This window comes from Eschrichtius robustus, chromosome X (assembly GCF_028021215.1).
Source record: "Eschrichtius robustus isolate mEscRob2 chromosome X, mEscRob2.pri, whole genome shotgun sequence".
Classification (NCBI taxonomy): Eukaryota; Metazoa; Chordata; class Mammalia; order Artiodactyla; family Eschrichtiidae; genus Eschrichtius; species Eschrichtius robustus.
In genome coordinates this window covers 57,379,389-57,390,195 of record NC_090845.1, presented here as the reverse complement: position 1 = coordinate 57,390,195, position 10,807 = coordinate 57,379,389, and positions in this window count along the sequence as shown.

Here is a 10,807-nt window from a genome sequence, read left to right as displayed (position 1 = left end):
ATCAAGCATTTTATATAAAATCATTTCATGTAATTACCCCAACAAATCCATCATCCAGCTTCAGTGATTATTAACAAATGCATGGCTGAACTTGTTTCATCTGTACCCTCACTCCCTACACCCCACCACCACTGAAATATTTTGAGGCAAATTTCAGACATTATATCACTTCATTTGTAAATGCTTCTCTAAGAGAGAAGAGATAAGAACTTAAAACAAACAAACAGAAAAACATAACCACAGTACTATTTTCACATCTTAAAAACATAACAACACTCCTTAAATCATTAAATATTCCATTACTATGTAGATTTCTCTGGTTTTCTTATAAAAATAATTTATAATTGGTCGATTCAAATTAAGATTTGAGCAAAGTCCATACATTGCATTTACTTGGTATGTGATGAAGAAGTTTGCATCCCCATTTTACAAACAAAATCAGAGAGGATTGTCTGTTCAGTATTTTTTAAATGTATGTTGCATCAGACATTGAAACAGGATTTGGGGATACAAAGATTAGGAAGTCAAAGCCCCTGCTCTCTGTGGACTCAATTTTGCACTCCTGAAGTTCTGTGAATATTTCTATCACATAACTTATTACATTATATCATAATTATGTGTTTATGTGTCTTCCTTCTAAACTATATAGTAAATTCCTTAAAGGCAGTTGTCATCTCACGTTCAACACTTTATCCTTAATACCTAACATAGTCCCTGGCACATAGCAAGTATTTAATAACTATGGGAAACTGAATAATTTTGTCTGACTGGGCAATGGGAAACAGTGAATAGTTTCAAGCATGTCAGTAACAATATAAGATTTTTCAATGTAGGTAGGTACTCAAGTTGCCAGATGGATTGGAGGCATTATAGACTGTAAGCAGGGAGAATTGGAAGGAAGTTACTTCAGGAATTCAAGATAGAGAGGATGGGGATGAGAACAAGATCAGTAAATGAGAACGAGAACCAGTGAGGATAGAGAGGAAACAGACTGGAGTTACTGAGAAGGTGATTTTGATAGCACTTGTAAGTAATTCCTTAGATATACAGAGTGAGAGTGAAAAGTTCCAGGATTCAAGTTTGGATAATGATGGTACCACTAACAGAGATTCATAATAAAAAGAAGAGGCAGGTTTGGGGTGCGGAAAGCAAATTCAATTTGAAGTGTGTGTGATGTTCAGGTGGCATTATCCAGTGGGATGTGTGAGGTCAATGATCAGGAGAGAGATTATAAGTGAAAGTATAGATCTAGGAGTCATGAGCATTTAGGTGGTTGTTAAAAGCTAGATAGCAGATATCATCACTCAGGGAGAGGACATGCAGTGCAAATGGAAGTGACCTGAGGATGAGATCCAGGGGAACTCTGAAACTTACAGAGAGGGTAGAAAATGAGAATCCCGTAAGAACAATGGAGAGGGAAAAGCCAGAGGTATTAAAAGAAAAGTAAGAAAGTGTGGAGCCACAAAAGCCAAGGGAGGAGGGTTTCAAGAGAGTGGGAATAGGAGAGGTTGGTACTTGTGTGTGTGTGTGTGTCTGCATCTGTGTGTGTGTGTGTGTGTGTGTGTGTGTATGTAGGAGTTGTGATAGTGGCAACTAGTTAAGTGTCACTAGGATGTGGGATGTGGTGAGGCCAGTATGGCCAGTTGAGCACTCATCCCAAAGAGCCTTGAACACCAGACTAAGCTGCCAGGGCTTCATTATGTAGGTGATAAGGAGCACTTGAGGGACTTCAAAGACCAGTTGATCTAGTCTTTGAAGTGGTTTAGAAAGGTTAGCCTTAGACAGCGAAGAGGATGCTATGGGGGAGTGGGACTGGAGAAAATAGCTCATTGGAGTGGAGTGGAGTAGCAGTTGGGTTGTTGAGGAAAGCAAAGACTTCCAAGCTATTTAGTGGGTAAAACTGGGAGGCATCAAAAGTAGCTAATACTTAATTGAACATTTACTACATGCTTACAGGTATTACCTTATCTAATCCTCATAACCACTCAATGAAATAGATAAGAGTATAGCCCTCATTTTAGGCATCAGGAAATTAAAGCACAGAAAGATGATGAGGGTCAAAAACTAGTACATGGAATAGCCTAGATTAAATCTCAGGTGTTTTGGTTCAACCCACTCTCAATCTTTATTTACTTTGCCTTGGTTAGATATGGGGACTGAGGAGAGTTTTAGTTGGAATTAAGTCCAAATTTGAGTTAGCAGAGATCCAAGTAACAATACATAAATGTATTCCTCTTTTATCCTAAAGCTTATGGGTGGGCTCCTACTAGCTCTATCATCTCCAGGGTGTATACCTCAACATGATAGTACAAGATAGAACTCCAGCCATCATATTCATGTTTCAAGCGGCAAAATAAGAAGTAAAAGGAGAAGAATGGTGCAGATACTGGGGAACAATGAGCAATCTCAACTATAAGAGAAACCCCATGATCCTGATATAGGTGTCACCAACTGGAATAGAGTAGAGGAAACCTGTTGGAATGAACATTTTTTTGAGGGGTTATATTTCTCTCTTCTTCTGGTAATAATACCTTTTGTTTTTGAGGAGAGCTGTTTTTCCCTCCTCCAATCATAGAGTTCTAGTAGAGACTTCCAATCATAGTACCCCTCTCCCCGGTCACCATTGATTTGATTGGTTGAGGTAAGTGTATGTCACCTAGGTCAGGAAATCAGAATTCTTCCCTAGAGTTTTTCTAACTGAATCTGGGTAAAAATATTCTGTCCTACTTTTCTGGCAAAACTTGGAGATGTATAGCTCGGGAACTTGTGGTAGTCCTTTTATAGCCACGGGGAGGAAATTGGTCTAAGAGAATAAAATGAACAGGTAAGGATGAGAGACAGAAAGAAAGAAATCTATTTGTGTTTAAGTCTCTGGTCTTACTTGAACTTGAGGCTCACTTACTTTCTTCCCCTTCCTGTAATTATGTCACCTTTTAATAAATTCCTCCTTTTGCCTGAATTAAAGTTGTGTTTTAGTTCACTTGCAATCAATAATATTCTAAATAATACTGTGCTCTTAAAGGTAATTCTGGAATCAATGTTGAAGTTGCATTTAGGGCTTGTGTGTGTGGGAAGTAGGGTACAGTCAATAGTAGCCAAAAACAGGAACATTATTTTTGAGACTGTATAGTCTATGCGAGAAACAATAAGGCCTTGAACTAACAGTGTCAGTAGGTACTTTAATTCCTAGCTAGGATTGTCATGCCCAGCCTTTCTTAGACCTGGAGTTGATTTCCCATCTACCAGCTGGTCATTTTTACGTAGTTGCAATGTATTTGTGCATATAAGTTGTCTGGTCACTATTCAATTTAAACATTTTAATTTAAATCTTTGGGCATAGCTGTTTTAAAATGTTACAAGTTCCAACATCTGTGTCATCTCAGGGTCCATTTTTAGCAGCTTTTTTTGATTATGGGTCATATTTTCTCCTTTCTTCATATATATGTTAGTTTGAAATGGACTTGTAGAAGATGTGTTGTAGAGAATCTGGACTACATTTTGTTCCTTTGAAAAATATTGTTTTGTTTTGTTTTCATAAGCAGTTAACTTAGCTGAACTCAAATATAAACTGTCTCTTCTGAGGTGGGCAGCACTTACAATATTTATTCAGTTCTTTCAGCTTGAGCTAGACTGCCTGGAGCATGCTTCCTACATTTATAGTTAGCCAGAGATGTGGACAAAGATTATACACAAAATTTAGGGCTCTCACTCTTTGGATCCTTTTCAGGATTTTACACCCATACTTTCCAGCTGCTGTAGGTGAACTGAAACTCTGTCCTCTGGTTCTTCATGCAAGTAAGACTGAAGGTTTTCTATACCAGATTTAGACACTCAGTAGGGAACTGATTGTGACTTGCCCTCTGGCTAAAAGCTCTAAAAAATTGAAATATCACCTAATTTTGTTCCTTTCTTTCAAGTTCAGAATTTCCTTTATTTTATGCCTGCTTTATGTTGCTTGATAGTGACTTCAGGTAGTTGTTTGTTTGTTTTTTGTTTTTTATATTTTGCCCAAAATACATAGTTGTTGTCTGAGGGAGGGAGATACTTAGCCTTTACCAGAAACCAGAACCTTCCTGGTCATGGTTATTTAACTTATAACCAATGTAGCAAAATAGTTCCAGTGATGTTGTAAGAAAACATACTCAGTACCTAGGTGTTAGATCCGGAAGATATGGCTTGCCAATGGATATTTTTACAAATACACAAGATCAATGTGATAGTGTTTCAGGGTGACATGTTTGGGAGTGTAAGAAGGTGGGCAAGCAGGAACTTGGGACTTCTTGTGACCTAACAGCTTCACTCTTGACAGACCTAAGCCCACTGCCACCTACTTGATTGTCTCATTGACTATATCCTATTTTGATATCTTCTAGAAACCTCTACTAAAAATATTTGAGCTTATTGTAGTAAACTATAAGTTCTTTACAACTTACAGGCCAGAATGACAGGCTAATTTCCCCACTGAGTCCTTCATCACATCTACTATCTAGGATGGAGAAAAGTAGACAAATTAAAAATATTTTTAGCAAATTGAATTATCAGAGATTAATGACATATGAAAGGGAATAATAGAGAGGGTAAAAGTATGAATTTCAGTTTTCTGTCTTGGGCAGTTGAATAGATGGTGAATACAGGATAAACACAAGGAATACAGGAAAAATTCAAGAAATATTTAGTTGTCAATAGGGTATAATTCAGCAGAAAAACAAGCCAAAAAAAAAAGTACTTAAAAACATCTATTGGATTTAACAACTAGTAGGAAGACTTTGTTTACCTTGGATATTGCAATTTCAGTAGAGTGGTAGACCATGTAGGCCAGGTTGTGGTGGGTTGAGGAGTTGTATGGGTGTGGTAGACTAAAACATGTGGCTTCAGTTAACCATACCTCCCAGTAATTATGCCCTTGTGAAATTTCCTCTCCTTGCATCTGGGTTGGCCTTGTGAGTCAGTTTAACAAATAGAATGCAGTATAATTGGATGCTGCCTAATTTCCAAGCATAGGTCATAGAAAGCCATGAAGTTTCTTTCTTCCTCAGTCTGTCTTTTGGAATACTAAGCCACCATGGAAAAAGCCTGATCTCTCTGTGGGATATACCACATGCAGAGGGCCTGAGACAACATGAAAAGAGATAGAAATCCACTGAGGCCAACTTTTCAGATATTCCTACCAAGACAGCAGGCATGTGTGTGAACATGTCTTGGATCCTGCACACCAGACCAGCCACCAGCTGAATGCCACCTAGTGACCCCAGTAAATGCTTTCTGTAGTAGAATTGTCCAGTGGACCTTAGCTTAATTGCTGAGATGCACAATAATGAGTATAATAAAATTACTATTTTTTGACTCACTAAGTTCTGGGACATTTTATTATGGAGCAATATATAAATTTGACATTAGGATTGAGATAATAGAACATAGAGCAATGAAGTAGTGGAAGGTGTAAATGCAATAACTCTGGAAAAGGAAAATCAGATGATAGCTGAAGATGCTCATGAGATTGAGGGAGGCCTTTTTTTTTTAATGGAAGAGTCTTGGGAAAGTTTATATTCTTTAAAAAAGCCAAGAGAAAAATGAAGTTGAAGATACAGAAGAGAATATGACTAATCCACTGAGTTTTCCAAAGAGAAAGGAAAGGATGACATCCAAACTTCTAGTGGATGGGCTGGCCTTGAACACAAAAATGGGACAACTTCAGCCACTAAAATAGGTGTCTGACCTCCTTAAAATCTTTAGAAATCATCTAAATTTCCCACATGTTGCATTCCAGATGTGGAATGTCCAGAACTTGCTGGGCAGTAATGTCTCCCCCAAGAAAGAGATGGAGAGATGGCAGTAGATTAAATTTTATTGTTTCAAGGGTAAAGAATTTCTGCTTATAACAGAGTTCAGGGTAGGACCATGAGAAAAGATAATTGGAAATAAGGAGAAGGAACAGGGGAGTACAGGATTGTGGATGAATATGAAACTTGAAGGGAGTTAAGATAATGACAAAACTTGGAACAGAAAATAAGCTAGTCCAGAAGCCAAGTTCCTCAATGAATGCAAGAGAGTAAATAGGAGGTTGATAAATGACACTGTTCTATAACAGTATTATAAGATAAGGGCGTGAGCTTCAGAGGAAGATCCTATGCATGAGAGAAGAAAACATCAATTGGGAGCAAGCAGAACATGGATTCTGTTTCTCTGGTTTGTGAGTGAAGAGCATCATGTACCATAGAGAGGAGGAGAGCATGTGATATCCTCAGGGAAGAGCTAGCTTTCACCATGGAGGAAGAAAGGATATGAACAGGTTTTTGTGTTATATTTAAGCATCTTTATTGGAGTATAATTGCTTTACAATGGTGTGTTAGTTTCTGCTTTATAACAAAGTGAATCAGTTATACATATACATACGTCCCCATAGCTCTCCCTCTTGCATCTCCTTCCCTCCCGCCCTCCATATGCCACCCCTCTAGGTGGTCACAAAGCACCGAGCTGATCTCCCTGTGCTATGCGGCTGCTTCCCACTAGCTACCTATTTTACGTTTGGTAGTGTATATATGTCCATGCCACTCTCTCACTTTGTCACAGCTTACCCTTCCCCCTCCCCATATCCTCAAGTCCATTCTCTAGTATGTCTGTGTCTTTATTCCCGTCTTGCCCCTAGGTTTTCCATAACCATATATATAAATATATATATATATATATTTTTTAGATTCCATATATATGTGTTAGCATATAGTATTTGTTTTTCCCTTTCTGACTTACTTCACTCTGTATGACAGACTCTACGTCCATCTACCTCACTACAAATAACTCAATTTTGTTTCTTTTTAGGGCTGAATAATATTCCATTGTATATATGTGCCACATCTTCTTCGTCCATTCATCTGTTGATGAACACTTAGGTTGCTTCCATGTCCTTCCTGGCTATTGTAAATAGAGCTGCAATGAACATTTTGGTACATGACAATTTTGATTTTTGTTTGTTTGTTTGTTTTTTTAACATCTTTATTGGAGTATAATTGCTTTACAATGGTGTGTTAGTTTCTGCTTTATAACAAAGTGAATCAGTTATACATATACATATATTCCCATATCTCTTCCCTCTTGCATCTACCTCCCTACCACACTTCCTATCCCACCCCTCTAGGTGGTCACAAACCACCGAGCTGATCTCCCTGTGCTACGTGGCTGCTTCCCACTAGCTATCTATTTTACGTCTGGTAGTGTATATATGTCCATGCCACTCTCTCACTTTGTCACAGCTTACCCTTCCCCCTCCCCATATCCTCAAGTCCATTCTCTAGTAGGTCTGTGTCTTTATTCCCATCTTACCCCTAGGTTCTTCATGACCTTTTTTTTTTTTCTTAGATTCCATATATATGTGTTAGCATATGGTATTTGTTTTTCTCTTTCTGACTTACTTCACTCTGTATGACAGACTCTAGGTCCATCCACCTCACTACAAATATCTCAATTGCGTTTCTTTTTATGGCTGAGTAATATTCCATTGTATATATGTGCTACATCTTTTTCATCCATTCATCTGTTGATGGACACTTAGGTTGCTTCCATGTCCTCCTGGCTATTACAAATAGAGCTGCAATGAATATTTTGGTACATGACTCTTTTTGAATTATGGTTTTCTCAGGGTATATGCCCAGTAGTGGGATTGCTGGGTCGTATGGTAGTTCTGCTTTTAGGTTTTTAAGGAACCTCCATACTGTTCTGCACAGTGGCTGTATTAATTTACATTCCCACCAACAGCGCAAGAAGGTTCCTTTTTCTCCTCACCCTCTCCAGCATTTGTTGTTTGTAGATTTTTTGATGATGGCCATTCTGACCAGTGTGAGATGATATCTCATTGTAGTTTTGATTTGCATTTCTCTAATGATTAATGATGTTGAGCATTCTTTCATGTGTTTGTTGGCAACCTGTATATCTTCTTTGGAGAAATGTCTATTTAGGTCTTCTGCCCATTTTTGGATTGGGTTGTTCGTTTTTTTTTGTTATTGAGCTGCATGAGCTGCTTGTAAATCTTGGAGATTAATCCTTTGTCAGTTGCTTCATTTGCAAATATTTTCTCCCATTCAGAGTGTTGTCTTTTCGTCTTGTGGTTTTCTCTGCTGTGCAAAAGCTTTTAAGTTTCATTAGGTCCCATTTGTTTATTTTTGTTTTTATTTCCATTCCTCTAGGAGGTGGGTTAAAAAGGATCTTGCTGTGATTTATGTCATAGAGTGTTTACCTGTTTTCCTCTAAGAGTTGCATACTGTCTGGCCGTAAATTTAGGTCTTTAATCCATTATGAGATTTTTCTGTGTGTGTATGGTGTTAGGGAGTGTTGTAATTTCATTCTTTTACATGTAGCTGTCCAGTTTTCACAGCACCACTTATTGAAGAGGCTGTCTTTTCTCCACTCTGTATTCTTGCCTCCTTTATCAAAGATAAGGTGACCATATGTGCATGGGTTTATCTCTGGGCTTTCTATCCTGTTCCATTGATCTATATTTCTGTTTTTGTGCCAGTACCATACTGGCTTGATTACTGTAGCTTTGTACTATTGTCTGAAGTCAGGGAGCCTGATTCCTACAGCTCCATTTTTCTTTCTCAAGATTGCTTTTGGGTACTTGGGGTCTTTTGTGTTTCCATACGAATTGTGAAATTTTTTGTTCTTATTCTGTGAAAAATGCCAGTGGTAGTTTCATAGGAATTGCATTGAATCTGTAGATTGCTTTGGATAGTATAGTCATGTTCACAATGTTGATTCTTCCAATCCAAGAACATGGCATATCTCTCCATCTGTTTGTATCATCTTTAATTTCTTTCATCAGTGTCTTATACTTTTCTGCATACAGGTCTTTTGTCTCCTTATGTAGGTTTATTCCTAGGTATTTTATTCTTTTTGTGGCAGTGGTAAATGCGAGTGTTTTCTTAATTTCACTTTCAGATTTTTCATCACTTGTGTATAGGAATGCAAGAGATTTCTGTGGATTAATTTTGTATCCTGCTATTTTACCAAATTCATTGACTAGCTCTAGTAGTTTTCTGGTAGCATCTTTAGGATTCTCTATGTAGAGTATCATGTCATCTGCAAACAGTGTCATCTTTACTTCTTCTTTTCCGATTTGGATTCCTTTTATTTATTTTTCTTCTCCGATTGCTGTGGCTAAAACGTCCAAAACTATGTTCAATAACAGTGGTGCGTGTGGGCAACCTTGTCTTGTTCCCTATCATAGTGGAAATGGTTTCAGTTTTTCACCATTTAGGATGGTGTTGGCTGTGGCTTTGTCATATATTGCCTTTATTATGTTGAGGAAAGTTCCCTCTATGCCTATTTTCTGGAGGGTTTTTATCATAAATGGTGTTGAATTTTGTCGAAAGCTTTCTCTGCATCTATTGAGATGATCATATGGTTTTTCTCCTTCAATTTGTTAATATGGTGTATCACATTGATTGATTTGTGTATATTGAAGAATCCTTGCATTCCTGGGTTAAACCCCAACTGATCATGGTGTATGATGCTTTTAATGTGCTTTCGGTTTCTGTTTGCTAGTATTTTGTTGAGGATTTTTTCATCTATGTACATCAGTGATATTGGCCTGTAGTTTTCTTTCTTTTTGACATGTTTGGCTGGTTTTGGTATCAGGGTGATGGTGGCCTCGTAGAATGAGTTGGGGAGTGTTCCTCCCTCTGCAATATTTTGGAAGAGTTTGAGAAGGATAGGTGTTAGGTCTTCTCTAAATGTTTGATAGGATTCGCCTGTGAAGCCATCTGGTCCTGAGCTTTTGTTTGTTGGAAGATTTTTAATCACAGTTTCAATTTCAGTGCTTGTGATTGGTCTGTTCATATTTTCTATTTCTTCCTGGTTCAGTCTTGGCAGGTTGTGCATTTCTAAGAATCTGTCCATTTCTTCCAGGTTGTCCATTTTATTGGCGTAGACTTGCTTTTAGTAATCTCTCATGATCGTTTGTATTTCTGCAGTGTCAGTGGTTACTTCTCCTTTTTCATTTCTAATTCTACTGATTTGAGTCTTCTCCCTTTTTTTCTTGATGAGTCTGGCTAATCATTTATCAATTTCCTTTATCTTCGCAAAGAACCAGCATTTAGTTTTATTGATCTTTGCTATCATTTCCTTCATTTTTTTTTCATTTATTTCTGATCTGATCTTTATGATTTCTTTCCTTCTGCTAGCTTTGGGGTTTTTTTGTTCTTCTTACTCTAATTGCTTTAGGTGCAATGTTAAGTTGTTTATTTGAGATGTTTCCTGTTTCTTAAGGTAGGATTTTATTGCTTTAATCTTCCCTCTTAGAACTTATTTTGCTGCATCCCATAGGTTTTCGGTCATCGTGTCTCCATTGTCATTTGTTTCTAGGTATTTTTTGATTTCCCCTTTGATTTCTTCAGTGATCACTTAGTTATTAAGTAGTGTACTGTTTAGCCTCCATGTGTTTATAATTTTTACAGATCTTTTCCTTTAATTGATATCTAGTCTCATAGTGTTGTGGTCAGAAAAGATATTTGATACGATTTCAATTTTCTTAAATTTACCAAGGCTTGATTTGTGACCCAAGATATGATCTATCCTGCAGAATGTTACATGTGCACTTGAGAAAAAAGTGTATTCTGTCGTTTTTGGGTTGAATGTCCTATAAATACCAATTAAGTCCATCTTGTTTAATGTATCATTTAAAGCTTGTGTTTCCTTATTTATTTTCATTTTGGATGTTCCGTCTATTGGTGAAAGTGGGGTGTTAAAGTCCCCTACTATGATTGTGTTAGTGTCGATTTCCCCTTTTATGGCTGTTAGTATTTGCCTTATGTATTGA